This window comes from Dunckerocampus dactyliophorus, chromosome 2 (assembly GCF_027744805.1).
Source record: "Dunckerocampus dactyliophorus isolate RoL2022-P2 chromosome 2, RoL_Ddac_1.1, whole genome shotgun sequence".
NCBI classification, from domain to species: domain Eukaryota; kingdom Metazoa; phylum Chordata; class Actinopteri; order Syngnathiformes; family Syngnathidae; genus Dunckerocampus; species Dunckerocampus dactyliophorus.
Genome location: NC_072820.1, coordinates 29,445,866 through 29,464,109, shown reverse-complemented (window position 1 = coordinate 29,464,109; position 18,244 = coordinate 29,445,866). Strand labels below are relative to the sequence as shown.

Below are 18,244 nucleotides of genomic sequence, written 5' to 3'. Positions count from 1 at the left end.
TTGAATCGTGCCCATCATGTTTGTTTCTGAGTCACCCTCTGAACAGATTGCCTGTGAAAAATAAACATAAGCTTTCAAGCTGCGGGTCATGGTGCCTGTTCCTCTGAGAGGCAACATGGAGCTTAAAGATAGACTCTTGAGTGAAGGAGAAATGGGAGTGTGTCATTTCTACCCGGACTGCTGAGCGACATCCTATTTTCCTCCCATGCCCCTGCAATTTAGGATAGTCATACAGCGTGTGCATGACTGACTCTTAAGTTGTGACAGAAGGTTTGGCACTTGTGGTGTCACCCTCAAGTGTCAGCGTGCCATATCCCTCCATCATCATCTCCTTGATGATCTCTTTATCTATTCATCAGTCGCTCCTCTCAATGTAGAGGCTGAGCAGGGAAGGGAAGATGCTTTCGCTTCTCTGATCGTGCTGAAGAGATGATGGAGAGCTGGTGCTGGTGGTAGAGGGGATGGGAGGGGAGGGATGAGTGGAGGAGGGAGGTATTTGTGTGGCAACTCATGCTGTCAATCTGCACACATGCAGCATACAAGGACTTCAGCCAGTCCATTTATCTAGGTCTTTAGTTAAGGTCCTTTTGGCTGCAGCAGCTTTCCACTTTATTTCTTCCTTTTCTTGCCAGTTTGTTTTATGTAACACTGCCTGGAAACGTACCATCATGCACTATCTTCGTGGTAAATGCAGGGCGAGTTGGGATCAATTTGGATCCAACCTCTCACACAAACCAACATGCTAGATCCGATTTGATCTTCTTCATCTATCATGCACAACATACAGTATTTAAAGTTTACCCCGCATGCTGACCCCCCCCCCCCACATCATGAAGAACACCTGAGCCGAAAACCGAAAGCGGACATTCGCTTACTTTCTTCAGTGGAGGCATTCCATGTGGATTATACCGTTCCTCCCATTACCCTTGAGGTGATTCACCCAAGCTGAGAGTGTCCATGAAAGACTCACCTCAGGCCGTACGGTGCTGACACTGGAAAGGATACCCAGATTCCCCGTTGTGCCCGTGCATGCTCGTGGCGGATTGGGAAGCGATCTGGGAGAGAGAGAAGGCTACGCCATGCCAGAAGTTAGGAGGGACGGGCGGGCATGCGTGCAGCAGCGTCAGGCGCGTGTCAGAGTTGTCGCTGCACATCGGTGTCCCGTGATCCAGTGGTGTGACGCTCCTCAAAGCTCCCCACTCCGCCTTCCTTGTCAACGCCTCAGCCTCCTCTCCAACCCTCTGCTCCCCCGCTTCCTTCCTGCGCACGATGCCAGCAGGAGCTCCTGGTTGCTTGCTTGTTCACACACACACACATTCACTCACACACACGTGCAACACACACACACACACACACACACACACACACACACACACACACACTGAGGCTGTCCAGCAGCAACAGCGTCCTCACGAGCAGAATATCCTCATCGTAGCACAACCTCATCCACCGCCGCTGTTCCTCTCATTGTGGCTTTCTCTTCTTTTATGTGTGTGTGAGTCTGAGTGCGGGACTTAGCCTGAAAGAGGAAGGGAGGGAGGGTAAGAGAGGGAGGGAGGAGTGAGGTATGCAAGATAGGGAAGAACTCATCCTTTCGATTCTTCATTGACTTCAAGTATTGTCAGTCTCTCCTGCACAGGTTTGTCAGCAGCAGAAACATTTTACTCAGTTTCCTCCCTGCTTTTGGTTGTCAAACAAGACACCAATGCTCAATGTTGAAATGCGGGGTTAGATTGCAAAGCTGTTTACCTTCTGTTTTCATTCTCCTCCACTGTCTTTCTTTGTGCTGGAAACTGCACTGCACTTAGGGTGTACTCATATACCATATGATTACAAGCACATGTAACGGAGACCTGTCAGAAAATGGCTGTAATGCAGTGCTTCTTGAACAGGGGGGCAGGCCCACATTCGGGGGCACGGAGAGGCGATGGGGACTATAGTCATTAAATTTATTTTGGATTGGCAGGTCTGTTAGTATCTTTAATCAGGCTTGAATAATGTAGGTGCATTATACCCATACAGTGGTTTGTACAGATCAATAAATTAATATTATATAAAGACTCAAAATAACCAGATAATAACCCTTGGCCATTGGTTTTGGCTTTTGGATGTAGAACATTCCTAATTGTTTCTGTAATCAGTTGGGTCGATTGTGATTAAGAACTTGTGAGGAGCAGTCGCATTACAGTCGTCTCCCGCGGTTCGAACATCGCACTCTCACTATTTCACGGTTTTTCAAAAATTGATTAAATGACCCCTGTTCCGTGGTTATATTATATACTCCAAAAATATGCATAGTAAGCAAATACGTATTTACTTATTGTTGGACAAAATTAAGCATTTTCAATCATAAAAATGTTTGATAACTAAAATACAAATACAGTTTAAGGCAGGGGCGGCCATTACGTCGATCGCGAGCTACCGGTAGATCGCCAAGGTAGTTTGGGTCGATCGCGTAAACGTCACTTTGTAGTTGTCATATGACATTAGTCAGCTGACATTAAGCTCCCTTCCTGATTCGCGCTTGCTCCCCAGCGGCGTTTCAAGCTACACACGAAGATGCAACATCCATCTTTACTATTGTGATTATGGATGAACTAACTCTGTGGAAAGATGTCTATATCTATAACTAAAGTTATCTGTTCACTTGTAGCGGCTAGCTACGTAGAAAAAAAGTGAAAGTTTTAAACTTCACTTTTAAAGTTTTGACTTGTACTTGCATGCTGAGAAAGTGCGTGCACCCCTGATATACATGTATAACCTACATAAATACCTGCTCATATTTAATTCAAATAAATATACAGTCAAACTTGTCTATAGCGGCCACTAGGAGTCTGCAAAAGTGGCCGCTATAGACAGGTGGCCTCTATAGACAGGTTGGCGTCCAGTTTTAATGTTGACCAGTAGAGGGAAAAAAAAACAAAAAAAGGGAAAATAATAATAATAATAATGTTGACCAGCAGGGGGCACTGTGGGACTGCGGATAAAAGTTGTACAGCACTACTGATGTTCTTATTCTTTTTCTTGTGTTTTCTTTCTTTTCTTGGGAGAATGAACAGAATAAGAATTTCATTGCTGAGTATAACTGTCCGTTTTACTATGCATATGACAAAACTCTTGAATCTTGAATCTACTAGGCTTGTTATTATCCACGACCCACAGAACAAAGCTGTGCTAGTAATGTCTTATGCTTGTTTTTAATATTTAACTTTTTATACGGCAGAGTGTCATTACAGCTTTAGTTCATCAGGAAGTGACGGGAAGTGACTGTGGGCGTCCCGTGCAGGAGAGCTAGGCTCAGTGCTAGCTGTGAGTTTGGAGAGAGTTGGGAAGTGTGTTTATGTTGGCGTGGATGTAAAGTCCTGCAGTGTTCTCCGCTGTTAATAAAGCCATTAGAGTGCATCGGCGACGTGAGTTTCTCCTTCCCCACAACAAGCGGCATTACAGTATTGACCAGTGCACACCAGGAAATAAACGGTATCATTTCTTACAGGCATTGGCTGGACAGCTATGTAGTGGGGCTTGTTTAACCTTTGCCTTGTGGGCAAGCAGGAAGGAGAGACAATGCTGAGAGATGTGTGTGTGTTCTGAGCTGCTGTCTGGTGGCCGCGTTCAATAAATAAAGTTGGCAGAAGAAACAGGAGAAGTTTCCTTCTTTGCTTCGGAGCTGAATAACACTGACAAGTTAACAGACTAGTAGCGAACGGAAAAGAAGACGGCTTTGTTTGTGTGGAATACAGAAGATGAGGACTTTGATGGATTTGTGGATGAGGATTGATCAAAAATAACATTCTAAAATACTTCAATTGAGTACAACCAAAGAAGTGCCGCATGTATGCTAGCGTATGTTTTTTTTTTTATTGTAGCGTCGCTGGGAGCACGTCCTGTTCCCAGCCTACTTTGCGGTAATGTTTTGGTGCAAATGCTCTTAAAGTTACATGTTTGACCAGGAAATAGCAAGCTCAAAAGAAGACGGCTATTTTATGTGGAACAACTGACAGTTTGTGTGGATCTTGTGAATGATTGTGACTGAGCTAGGACTCAGTAATTAAAGTCTACACACGATGGTTTCATTGATTGAAAAACGAAACTTTTTTGTGCATGAAGCTTCTACTTGAGTCGGTAATTTGGCCGCTATATGCGGTCAGATATTGACCAAGGGAGACAAACTGGGTGGCCGCTGGCCGCGTTGGACAGGTGACTGCTATACACAGGGTCTATAACATGTAAATTTGTGGCGCGGGATCTTTCAGTGGCCGCTATAGGCAGGTGGCCGTTCTATAAAGGTGGCCGCTAAGACAGGTTTGACTGTATATACTTTCTATATTTATAGTAGTAGGTAGATCTTTGGGACTTGGTCATTGTATTGAAACATACACAAGCATGAGTCTTATTTATGTCTTAAATGGCTCATTTTCTGTGATTATGTCTACTATATTGGTTAATAGAAGTGTAAATGTGACTATAGGGGTTCATTGTATCTCTAGAGGACTGTAATAATATTAAAAATCGGATGTAGAAGGTCACCAACAGGTTTTCTATGTTCTAAGTACGAAGTATTTCATTTATAAATCAGGAATCCGACTTCACGGAAATTCATTTATCGCTGTCAGGTCTGGAACTGATTGTTAATGCAGTCTTTCCATGCCCTGGCTACAACTCTTCCATTTGTGCCAAAGGAGGGGAAGCCTACCAAACTAGACAGAGGATCAGTCTCACTCATATTAGCCAAAAATGCCCTAATTATAGGTCTGAAGTGGGCTCAAGCACAGCATGATTGACCTCGTGTGAGTACACCTTAATTGTACCACACAAAAAAGTAATTTGGGTGTTTTTGGAGCTATGGCTTGCCCTCATTCTCCTCATAATTTTGCAGGGAAGCCCTTCTAAGCCTCAGGTACCATGGTTTTGAGCTGCAACTCCCCTGACAGCAGCTGCTCCTTCCATGTGAGGAAGAGGTTTCTCTCGTATTAAAAAGCCAGAAGTCAGAGTTGGAGTAAGTGAAAATTTAGATTACTTAATTATTTTATTACCAGGCTTCAAACATGTGTTTGTCATAGTTAAGATGCCTGCTAACATTAACATAATTGAATTTGTGCTCAAAATGCTTTAGAAGGTGTGCTAGCATAAATGTAGTGTTAAGTGTTAAATCATTAAACAAATGGTCAATGACTTATGGACAATTAGTTTTGCTTGAAGGCGGCCCTGCTTTTGAACTAGTCCTGCTCAAATTTTACAGACCCATGCTTGTCCATCACCTAAAGGTGTGTACCAACCTTCATGGTGATTTGACCTTAGTCAATAAGAACCGGGTTAATGGTATTGTCTAATGAACACTTGACCTAGAGGGTGCTTTTGTCCACTGGGTTTGGACTCGGGCAAAGAAAGTCTTTTCCATTTCCTTGTCTTCTTTTTATTAGTTGGTGTTCAGCGATTTGCTTGTGAAAGCAAACTGTTTCTCACTCGGATAAACCTGGCGACATTGGACAAGTCAGCCAGAGTGACTCTTCTTCTCTCTAACGATTTCATTTCCTCAGAGCCTCAAGTCCTCCACGGAAGCTTATTTGATGTCGTTGCCGCCCTGCATGTCTCGCGTATGCAGAGCTGGGGGGTGGGGTCAAAGGAAGCTGCATACTTGCTCTCTCTGCTGCGGGCTGTGCTGGGATTGTAAATGGATTTATAGATTGGCTTCTTTATAATTTAGAGAGCTTTTGTTGAGTATCTTCACCATGTTCTTCATCTTTCTGCATACATAGCTTTTGTTCTTTTTTATTTTTTATTTTTAGTCCTGTCTAAAGCATATTTTGCCAGCCTTACGGTTATCACTCTCCTTCATGTCAAATCAGTCCTCTGAGATTCCATAGTGCATCCATGTGCACACGGTACATTACAGCCCAGAGTGTCTGAATGGATCATTCCGCTGAGGAGAGAGTTGTTCAGCTGATAGCGAAGATTGGATCTTGGAGCAAATCGACAGTTCAGTTTTTGCGAAGCGACGACGAGTCATGACTCATCGAAAGCAATTGGAGGGTTTTTTCCCCTCATTGTCTGCAGCCTCTTGGGCTTCTCATCAAACGTCTTCTTTTTGGTATTGAACCACCCTACCGGTTCTTCAGACAACGTGACCACTAAATCCCTCCAAAAGTAAAGATTGTAGGCTAATTGACAGTGCTTCAGCCACAGTGTTTCAAACTGGTTAGGTAACAAATAGCCTTGGCAATCTGGGCATCGTGCACAGCGTTCTGCCTCCAAGACCTGACAACGGCATTATTGACCCACACAGTGGCCCTCCATCCATATAATTTGCTCCACTGGCTGAGCAATGATCATTAACATCTTTCCCCCTACCCATCTCTGGCAAATGACGATTTCTTGGAATGGTGGCACATCCAGCTGTCTTATAACGGAATTTTATCCTGGTTCAGTGAGGTTGACATAAGGTGTTTTGTTCTGTTTTGATATAGGGTGTATTTAGGGTGATACGATATGACATGATACGATACGTGCATGATTAGTACAAGGGCCGTGTTTATGGCTTGCTGAGCCATTGTGCCAGTTTTTGTGCTGTTTTTTGTCCTTGTGCAGCCCACATTGATCAACTGGATATGACACATATGTTTGGCATCACCACTGAATCTCACATCCTCTCAAATACTCATCTTTCATGTTGTCGCACTGTCACTTTTGTCTCCTCAAGAGACGAGCCGAGGCACAGCCTGACTCCTCCCCCCCAGAGACTGCAGTAGTGTTTCCCTGCAGGCATAATTAAATGCCTAAAAGCTATTTGTGTTTTTTTTTATTTTTTAATGGGTCAACCCTTCACAGCCGGAGCAAACTTGAATTTAGTCGTGTGAGTGAGATAAATTATCCAGGAGATTCAGATTCAGCGCCATTTATGATGGATCTGGCCTTTTCCTGGCTAATCACCTCTGTTTAATTTCTGCTAAAGAATCTGCCTCATTTCTACCCTCAAGCATGAAAAGGGTATTGACCCCAGAAAAGCCTCCGGATACTGTGATAGAGGTTGGCGATGACTTTTGGTTTATTGTTGCTCAGCAAGCGAAAAAGCGTTTCACTAGATAAAATCTTGAGCTGGATTGGTGGCCATTAGATGACTGACATAGAATTTTTGATGCATGGATAGTAGCTTGTTTCCATCCTTGGTTATAGTTTGCTGTTCCTGTTCTGACAGCAGGTTCCTTTTGGGACTGAAATTAAATCACATTCATGCTAGATGTCAGCGGATGAATAGCATTATACGTTGCTAGTGTTGTTTGTCAAGACGTATTGTTTTTCACCTCTGTTGTGTTGGTTTGTTGGTTGGTTAGTTAGTAGGATACCGCAAAACGACACTCAAGTGATTTCCTTGAAATTGTACAGTGTTGGCTGTATCTGGGAATTATCGTGCAAATGCAAATATGCACACAGGACTTTATTTATTATATAACGTCCTGTTGTATGGAAAGGACGCTCACGGAAAAGCTCCGTCCACTATTACCGGAGTTTTCAAGTTTTGCGAAGTCGGTGAATACAGTCTGCGATCACAACTTGTGAGTACAACATTGCAAGTGAGTGCTGAGACTTCTGACTCAATCCAGACCTGCGAGTGGACCAAACTCATCCAAAACAGACAATCAGTTGGAGCCGACAGCCGTTAAAGGCAAGCTATCATGCTAGCCGCGGTTTGACAGCAGCACACGAAGCCGGATTTTAAATCATTTGGAGTTATCCGGTGCAGCTTGTTCCGGCTTACGTGGACTGGTGAGTCTCTGGTGAGATACCGGTGATACCGGTGTGGCAAACCCGCTGTTATAACGACTATTAATCATCGAAGGCACTACACCACAAGCCAACAGCTAACTGACGGTGTTGCGAAGCAACAGTAACAATGTCAAAGGCTCGAGGGAGAAGCAGCGCATCAAGCGGTGGCTCTAGCAGTTCTGGTCGAAGTACTCCAGATTCAGTCATATATACGGAAGATGTCGATCTAGAACAGATTCCTGAGACAACTGGAGGTGCTCACCTAGTACCACACCCGCCGCCAAAACCTGCCAAGAATGACAGTTGATCAGATGACACAACTGAGTGGAAATATAGATAAAGCAACAGCGAGAGCCTTACAGAAGGTTAAACACCGAGCAAAAAAGCAAGAAAAAAGCTGAATGGAAAAGAGTGAGGATACCATGATGAATACCATGGAGGATTTTGGAAAACAGTTAAAGCTACTTGTGGAGAATTCCAACTCCATGCAAAGAGTAATTCAAACTCTGCTAGATAATACCACCGACATGCAAAGAGAAATGCAAGGTATGAGAGCATTGCAAAACGATATGGGGATATTAAGGAAGGAAATGCAAGGTCTGAGAGTGGAGAATAAAGAATTACAGGAAAGTTATGCTGCACTGGGAGCCACTCTCAAAAAGGAATGTGAAGAAAAGGATAAAATCATTGAGAAGCTGAAAAACACCATAGATGACATGGATCAGAACACGCGAATGAATGACGTGGTTGTGACGGGACTTCGAATCAAACCAAGGTCCTATGCCAGAGCAGTGGCGAATACTGAAGAACCAGATGAAATGGATGTCGCCTCAACAGAGCAACAAGTTGTTGCTTTCTTGCAATCAAAGAATGTGGATGTAGACATCCAATCTATTGATACTTGTATCCCACTGTATGGGAGGAACCGTACTACACCCGTCATCATCGTCAAATTCACTAATAGGAAACACAAGGTTGCTCTGCTGAAACAGGGAAAGAAGCTGAAAGGAACAAATGTCTACATGAATGACCACCTGACCAAGCGCAACGCTGAGATTGCGAAGAAAGCACGTGATCTGAGGAAGCAAGGAAAGATTCAAGGAACATGGAGTGCAAACTGCAAAATCTTCATCAAAGCAAATGGAGGACCAGAGGCCAGAGTTCTTGTTGTCAAAGACATCAAGGACCTAGAAAGATACTGAGGTCTCCCAACATGGAGGAAAACAGCTTCAATATGCTACAGGAAGATCTACAACTGGACACTTTTTACTTTACAGATCACAAACAATTGGATATGGAAAAAGATATTGATCCGGACTTAAATTTTTTCTCTCACATTACAAACGACTGCCGTTATTATACGGAGGAGCAATACAACAACAGCTTCATCAACGACGACAAGTTATCCATCATCCACATAAACAGCAGAAGCATTACACAAACTTTACTAATATTAAACAACATTTGAATCAATTCAAAAAACCTTTCAAAGTTATAGCAATCTCAGAAACTTGGATCAATGCTAACAAAGGAATGGACTTCGAGCTGGAAGGATATGAAATGACGTGTGCAAACAGGAACAATGCAAATGGAGGAGGTGTGGTCGTATACGTGGACAAACATCTGAACGACAAAATGGTAAAGAATATGTCATTTGTCATTGATAACATTTTAGAATGCATAACGACTGAAATCTGTAAAGAAAAAAGCAAAAATGTGTTAATAAGTTGTGTGTACAGAACTCCAAAGTCAAAGATTGGGATGTTTGAGGATTGGATTAAGACAACGTTTACAGACATAGGTCAAAAAACTATTTTCATATGTGGAGACTTCAATATTGACCTTTTGAAACCACAGAAGTGCAAGGAAATAGACGACTTCACGGATACAATGTATAGTTTGAGTTTATATCCTAAAATCATTAGACCAAGCAGAATAACAGACCACTGTGCCACCCTCATCGATAATATATTCACCAATGACTTTGATAACAACACCATCAGTGGCCTGCTAATTAGTGACATCAGTGATCATCTTCCAGTGTTCACAATTTACAATGAACATTATAAGAAAAAACAGGTGGAGGCAAAAAAGACTTTTCAGAGATTGCGTACAGAGGACAGCATCCGTGCCTTCAGGAAAGATCTAGAAGAACAAAGTTGGGAGAGGGTCTACAGTGCAACAGATGTGGATGAAGCATATGACAACTTTCTAGGTACCTACATGGAGCTCTACGATAAGAACTGTCCCTGGCAAGAAAAGCCCAAGAAGCAAAAGAAAAACAACCAGCCATGGATGACAAAAGGACTAAAAAACGCCTGTAAGAAGAAGAACACATTATACAGGACATTCATCATTCAACAAACTAAAGAAGCAGAACAAAAGTATAAGACTTACAAAAATAAGTTGACAACTATCTTGAGAGTGTGTAAGAGGGAATATTATAGTCATGTACTAAATAAGAACAAAAATAACATGAGAGCAACTTGGGGCATCTTAAATAGTATTATAAAGAACAACTTTAAGAAAGCAGACTATCCCCACTATTTCATGGTTGGAAACACTTACAGGAATGACATGAAGGAGGTAGTTGAAATGTTTAACGATTACTTTGTAAATATTGGACCAAAACTGGAAGAAGAAATTCCAAAATAAGACACAATTGATGAATGGAATGATATCATTGATAGGAATCTTAATTCTATGTTTCTCACTGCTGTAACCAAGAAGGAGATCACTGATATTGTTAAACATTTTAAGGCAAAAACATCAACTGATTGTCATGGAATCGAAATGGAAACAGTTAAAAAGGTCATTAATGAGATCGCAGACTCGTTAACTTACATTGGTAACTTTTCATTTCAGACTGGAATATTTCCAAGCAAAATGAGAACAGTCAAGGTGGTTCCAATTTTCAAAAAAGGAGACAAACACCAATTTACAAATTATCAGCCAGTTTCCTTGTTACCACAATTCTCTAAAATTGTGGAGAAGCTATTTAATAATAGGTTGGACAAATTTATTAATAAGAATGAATTACTCACTAGCAGTCAATATGGTTACAGAGCCAACATTTCAACTTCTATGGCACTGATGGAAATTACGGAAGAAATCACTACTGCTATGGACAATAGAAGATGCGCAGCAGCAGTATTCATGGATCTGACAAAAGCCTTCGATACAATTAATCACAATATCTTAATTTCAAAATTAGAAAGGTACGGAATTAGAGGATTAGTTTTGAATTGGGTTAAAAGCTACCTAGCAAAAAGGAAACAATTTGTAAAGCTAGGAGAATTATACATCTGGGAGTTTATACACCACGTGTGGAGTACCCCAGGGGTCCATACTGGGACCAAAACTGTTTAATTTGTACATTAACGACATTTGTAAAATAACAAACGACTTAAAATCGGTCTTATTCGCGGATGATACCACCGCTTTCTGTTCTGGTGAAAGCACACAAGAACTCATTAAAAAGGTCAAGGGTGAAATGGTTATATTAAAATCATGGTTTGACAGGAACACATTATCCCTGAATTTAAGTAAAACTAAAATAATGCTATTTGGAAATAGCAGAAGGGAGATGTACGACCAAATACAAATTAATGGAGTGGATATTGAAAAAGTGGAAGAATATAAATTCCTTGGGGTTATAATAGATGAAAATATGAGTTGGAAATGTCATATTAAATATATACAACAAAAGGTGGCGAGAAATATCTCTATATTGAATAAAGCAAAATATGTTCTTGACCAAAAATCACTCCACACTCTGTACTGTTCCTTAGTATTAGCATATTTAATGTATTGTGTGGAGATATGGGGAAATAATTACAAAAGCAATCTTCACTCACTCACTGTACTGCAAAAAAGATCTGTGAGGATAATTCACAATGCCAAGTATGGAGAACATACAAACCTTTATTTTTAAAATCACATATTAGTGAGGATCATTCATAATACCAAGTATAGAGAACATACAAACCCTCTATTTTTAATATCACATATTAGTGAGGATAATTCATAATACCAAGTATAGAGAACATACAAACCCTCTATTTTTAAAATCGCAGATATTAAAATTTGCAGATTTAGTACACTTTCAAACCGCTAGAATAATGTATAAAGTTAATAACAACTCGTTACCCAAAAACCTAATAAAGTATTTCTCAATTTAGAGAGGAGAAATATCATCTTAGAGGAAAATTAAACTTAAAACATTTATATGCGAGAACAACGCTGAAAACCCACAGCATTTCCATGTGTGGAATTAAATTATGGAACGGATTGAGTAAGGAACTCAAACAATGTACAGAGATGAGCAAATTCAAAAACAATACAAGCAGTTGATGTTTGCTAAATACAAGGCAGAAGAGTCTTGACCATCACAATGATTGTTCTGTCAGGTTTGTTATTTTTTGTTTTGTTTTGTTTAAAGAAAAAAAAATTCTTTATTCATATTTATCTAATTATTTATTCATTATCACTTATTGTTACTATTACTACTTATTCACTTATTTTTGGGACTTACCGATATGGATTATGTATTATCCTGACTATCACAGAAAACATGACATGGAATGCAGGAAGTGAACAACATGTACTGTACTAGATGTGGAATGGATGGGGGGTAGGATTAAATAAGCTTTGCTTCTTCCTACTCCTTTTGGACATGTGGAACTGTGAAAATGATTCATGAGATGTATTCCATTGTAACCTTCATGTTCAATAAACTAAACTAAACTAAAACTAAACTATTTTGTTGTCTTTTTACATTAACAGCTTTCAAGCCATAGCTGCAAATACCCCATGGTGTAACTCTTCTACTCCTAAGCCGCTGCACACAAAACGGTGAAAATTTGTCAAAACATACACCCCTATTGTATTTCCTGTCCTATTATTTGTCTGACAAATACACCACATAATGGCATTATTTAATTTGATAATTCTTCAAATTTCTCACACAGCTCTGTGCTCTCCAAAAGCTCCACTGTAACCTTAGGGTGTTAGCCATATCACCACCTAATTTGGTACACACCTTTAAGAGACTGACCAGCACTTGTCTCTATAATTTGAGCACTAAAATTGAAGAGAAAAAAAGATTTGTACATACAGTATATGGGTCGCATCTCTCTATAAGTCACAGTCCACGTCGTAACATGGGATATTTAGGACACAGAAAGATGTTACACAGATTTTTTTCAACTTTTATTTATTTATTTTTTTTAACAGTGTGTGGAATACAGCTAGTTAAAAAGTAACCTACCAGAAAAGTTTTTAATCACTCTCTTCATCTTCCTCGTTGTCTTCAGCATCGGAATTGAACAGTCTCATAATTCCATCATCATACACTTAGTCAGTCTCGCCTTTCGATTTTTTGCCACTGCTCCGTACTGTCAGGATTCTCTGGCAGACTTGAGCAAAAACTGCTAGATCTATTGCCTTTAACTTGAAAGCTGCTTCATATGCATTTCTTTGTGTGTTTTCCATGATGAGGGTGTGTGCATGAAGCGCAAAATGACTGTTCTGAAGTATACGAGATGTCGCAAGATTAGAACATGACCGTTTCAAAGCGTGAAAATAAAGTCTTACATATCAAAGTTTTGGTATACCTGAAGGGAAAAGCAGCTTCTGCTCTTTTAGTAAGACTTTTGTTAGAGATGGGAAATTTCCCACTCTGTTGTAGGAGTAGAGCTGCAAGCAGGTATTATCTGCAACAGAGAGATACCATACACTAAGACTTGTCTCTTGGAACAAAAGCACCCTGTTCTTCTTTAATCAACTTCACACACATACACATTGATTTATTATGAGCCATTTCTCATGTCTCTTGGCCGTTAAACAGTTAACGGGAAGTTGCCTGAGCATTGGTACCGCCTCCAAAGCAGGCCTATGAGGAAGAGACGGTTTGGACCTCCCAATATCTCGGTTGGAGGGCTGACTGTCCTGTCCAGCGCTGGGATTGCAATTGCTTGTTTCTACTCCTTTATTAAGCTCTTAAACTTGACTTCTGACTTATAACCTTCTGACAACAAAAGAATCTGGGTGGGCAGTGCCATATAAGACGGCCAGCCATAAAATTTTCCACACAATTTTTTAGTCTTTCTATGAGAATTTTTTACATTCATCCAGAAGATGCACATTTGTGAGGGTCAACCACTGCAACCTCAGGACTGTTCTCCCCAAATATTACCAGCATGTAAGCTTTCCCATGAGGGAAAATAACATCCTGGACTACAGCAACATGAAAGGTGTTTTGAAGGCTGTTCCAAGACCCCACTTTGGAAAGGCTGACCACATCTCTATATTCCTTTATCCAACATACAGACAACTTCTTAAAAAAGCTCCCCCTGTAAGTATAGCAGTTAAAGTGTGGAATGAAGAAACTGATCAAGTACTTCAGGACTGCTTTGGCTGCACAAACTGGGATGTGTTTAGAACTGCAGCGGGGAGGGAAGATTGTACTGTTGATTTGGATGAATATGCTTCTGCTGTTACTGGCTACATTAGCACATGCATAGAGACTGTTACCACCACCAAGTATTACAGAAAATACCCTAATCAAAAACCTTGGATGAACTGTGATGTAAGGGCTAAGCTCCGTGCTCGTTCGTTTGCATTTGTCATGGGCACCGCTGAGGACTACAAAAAGGCCAGATATGACCTGAGGAGGTCCATACGAGAGGCCAAAAGACAGTACAGACAGAAGCTGGAGGGCTACTATTCCACCTCAGACCCAGGAGACACAGGACTCACCTCTCATGGTGACATCAGCTGATGTGCGCAGGGTTCTGAACAAAACAAACCCACGAAACGCAGCAGGCCCAGACAACATCTCAGGACGTGCACTTCAGGTTTGCTCATCAGAGCTAGCTGATGTGCTTGCTGACATATTTAACCTGTCGCTTGCACAAGCATCTGTACCGACCTGCTTTAAGTCCACCACCATAGTGCCCGTACCCAAGAAGAGCAACGTGACCTGCTTGAATGACTATCGCCCTATAGCACTCACTCCTGTTGTTATGAAGTGCTTTGAAAGGATAGTCATGACCCACATCAAAAAGAGCATCCCGGCCACTGTGGACCCTCTACAGCAGGGGTCGGGAACCTTTTTGGCTAAGAGAGCCATAAAAGCCACATATTTTAAAAAGGATTTCCTTGAGAGCCATATAATATTTTTTAACATTGAATACAAGTAAATGTGGGCATTTTTAAGGAGGACCTCTAAAGTTATTCTTTTTATTAACATTGTTACACTGAAGCTATCCAATAATAAATAAATTACTTCTTACCATAATTACGACTTCTGGTGCTGCGTGCTTTTGCACCGTACTCCGTATCTTTTTCTTTTTCCAGAATTAGCGATCTGACTATTTGATTTAAGGAAGGGAAGTTCATGCGAATAGGCTACCGCATTATCCAGTGATAATCGAATTTTGGTGTTTGACCCGGAAAATATTGGAAGGACAGCTGGCACTGGCTCTGGCCACCCGCATTGTGGTAGAAAATGGATGGATGGACTAAAATGCATAACAAAGTTTTATATTTTGAGTGTTATTTTTAACACTGTGATTTCTGTAATGTACATTAAAAGGTCAGCGAACAAAAAAACAAAAATACATTTTTATCGTGTTAAGACATGTTTGAGAGCCAGATGCAGGCATCAAAAGAGCCACATCTGGCTCCCGAGCCATAGGTTCCCTACCCCTGCTCTACAGTTTGCATACCGCCAGAACCGGTACACGGTTGATGCAGTCAACACTGCCATCCACACAACCCTTTCTCACCTACAAGGCCAGGACACATATGTCAGAATGCTATTTATAGACTATAGCTCTGCATTTAACACAGTCAGCCCCCACAAACTCACAGATAAGCTCCTCACACTTGGCCTGTCACCCTCCCTCTGTAACTGGGTGTTTAACTTTCTAACAGGCAGGCCCCAGTCAGTCAGAGTCCACAATCGCACATTCAGCTCAAGAATTGTGAGCACTGGGACCCCACAGGGGTGTGTGCTGAGTCCGCTCCTCTACATGCTCTTCACCTATGATTGCGTGGCCTCCCACAACAACACCAGCATCATTAAATTTGCGGATGACACTACAGTCATCGGCCTGATCACTGGTGGTGTTGAAACATCATACAGAAGAGAGGTGGTGGACCTCATAGCTTGGTGATAATAATAACAATAATAACAATCAACTTCTCAATACAGAGAAGACTAAAGAGATGATCATTGACCCAAGAACAAGGGAAAAGGAGCCGCATAGACCCCTGTTTATTGATGAGACTGAGGTGGAGAGGGTGAAAACCTTCAAGTTCCTTGGCACACACATCAGCGAGGACCTCACCTGGTCTCACAACACCCAACAAATCATCAAGAAGTCCCAAAGGAGACTGTACTTCCTGAGAAGACTGAGGAAATTTGGCATGTTCACCACAATCCTGAGTTGCTTCTACAGATGCACTATGGAAAGTGTCCTTACCGCCTCCATCACTGTTTGGTACGGTAACTGTACAACACGTGATAGGAAGGCACTCCAGTGGGTGATCAAGACCTCAGAACATTGTTGGGGCAGCCCTCCCCTCACTGCAAGACATTTATAAAGCTAGAGTCCTACGAAGAACACACAACCTCATCAAGGACAGCACACATCCACAACACTCATTATTCACACTCCTACCGTCAGGCAGACGCTACAGGAGTTTGAAGTCCAGGACCACAAGACTGGCAAACAGCTTTTACCCACAGGCCATCAGGCTTCTCAACGAAACACGCACACACTTATAGCACTATTTATTTATTCATTCATTCATTCATTCATTGGTATTCATGTCTCTTCTGTTGTTGTTGCTTAATTTATTGGTATTAATGTTTTTTATGTTCTTATTCATTTTCTTGTGTTTTTTTATTTTTTTGGGAGAATGAACAGAACAAAAATTTCATTGTATAGCAGAACTATAGTCAAACCTGTCTTAGCGGCCACCTTTATAGAACGGCCACCTGCCTATAGCAGCCACTGAAAATCCCCCCCCCCCCCCCCCCCTCCCAGCAAATTTACATGTTATAGACCCTGTGTATAGCAGTCACCTGTCCAACGCGGCCAGCGGCCACCCATTTTGTCTCCCTTGGTCAATGTCTGACCGCATATAGCGGCCAAATTACCGACTCAAGTAGAAGCTTCATGCACGAAAAAGTTTCGTTTTTCAATCAATGAAGCTGTCGTGTGTAGACTTTAATTACTGAGTCCCAGCTCAGTCACAATCATTCACAAGATCCACACAAACTGTCAGTTGTTCCACATAAAAAAGCCGTCTTCTTTTGAGCTTGCTATTTCCTGGTCAAACATGTAACTTTAAGAGCATTTGCACCAAAACATTACCGCAAATTAGGCTGGGAACAGGACGTGCTCCCAGCGACGCTACAATAAAAAAAAAACATACGCTAGCATGCATGCGGCAGCGGGAGCAAAACTGAGTTCGGTTGTACTTAACTGAAGTATTTTAGAATGTACTCACGTTATTTTTGATCAATCCTCATCCACAAATCCATCAAAGTCCTCATTTTCTGTATTTGACACAAAAAAGCCGTCGTCTTTTCCGTTCGCTACTAGTCTGTTAACTTGTCAGTGTTATTCAGCTCCGAAGCAAAGAAGGAAACTTCTCCTGTTGCTTCTGCCAACTTTATTTATTGAACGCGGCCACCAGACAGCAGCTCAGAACACACACACATCTCTCAGCATCGTCTCTCCTTCCTGCTTGCCCACAACGCGAAGGTTAAACAAGCCCCACTACATAGCTGTCCAGCCAATGCCTGGTCAATACTGTAATGCCGCTTGTTGTGAGGAAGGAGAGACTCACGTCGCCGATGCACTTTAATCGCTTTATTAACAGCGGAGAACACTGCAGGACTTTACATCCATGCCAACATAAACACACTTCCCAACTCTCTCCAAACTCACAGCTAGCACTGAGCCTAGCTCTCCTGCTCGGGACGCCCACCGTCACTTCCCGATGAACTAAAGCTGTAATGACACTGCCGTATAAAAAGTAAAATATTAAAAACAAGCGTAAGACATTACTAGCACAGCTTTGTTCTGTGGGTGGTGGATATATTCTATCAGTTATTATTAAGCCTCTAGCTTCCTTTTAGTAAGTAAAAACCTTGGCTATGATTGCACTACATTGTCATGTAGACCTACAAAGTACACTTGGAAGAACAAGAGGTGAATAAATGTATTGCAACTGATGTGAAACTGATGAGGGGTAGGATTAAATAAGCTTTGCTTCTTCCTACTCCTTTTTGGACATGCAAAATTGTGAATTGTACTATGTGATGTGCTACTGTTTGACTCATGCATGTTCAGGATTAAATTCATGAACCATGATAATAACAAGCCTAGTAGTGCTGTACAACTTTTATCCGCAGTCCGCAGTGCCCTCTCCTGGTCAACATTATTATTATTATTTTTCCCCTTTT

General features: G+C 41.5%; 2 protein-coding genes across 4 annotated transcripts in view; one reads left to right on the top strand and one right to left on the bottom strand.

Annotated features, from left to right (window-relative positions):
- The window catches only part of LOC129195101 (inhibitory synaptic factor 2A), a 50,542-nt gene extending 49,047 nt beyond the window's left edge, over nt 1-1,495 (bottom strand). For both annotated transcript variants that reach the window (XM_054800838.1, XM_054800847.1), the window contains exon 1: nt 971-1,495. The gene's annotated coding sequence lies outside the window, so the exon portion shown is untranslated. The remainder of the gene's footprint in view (nt 1-970) is intronic.
- The window catches only part of dock1 (dedicator of cytokinesis 1), a 233,058-nt gene that overhangs the window by 141,695 nt on the left and 73,119 nt on the right, over nt 1-18,244 (top strand). The gene's annotated exons all lie outside the window — the stretch shown is intronic.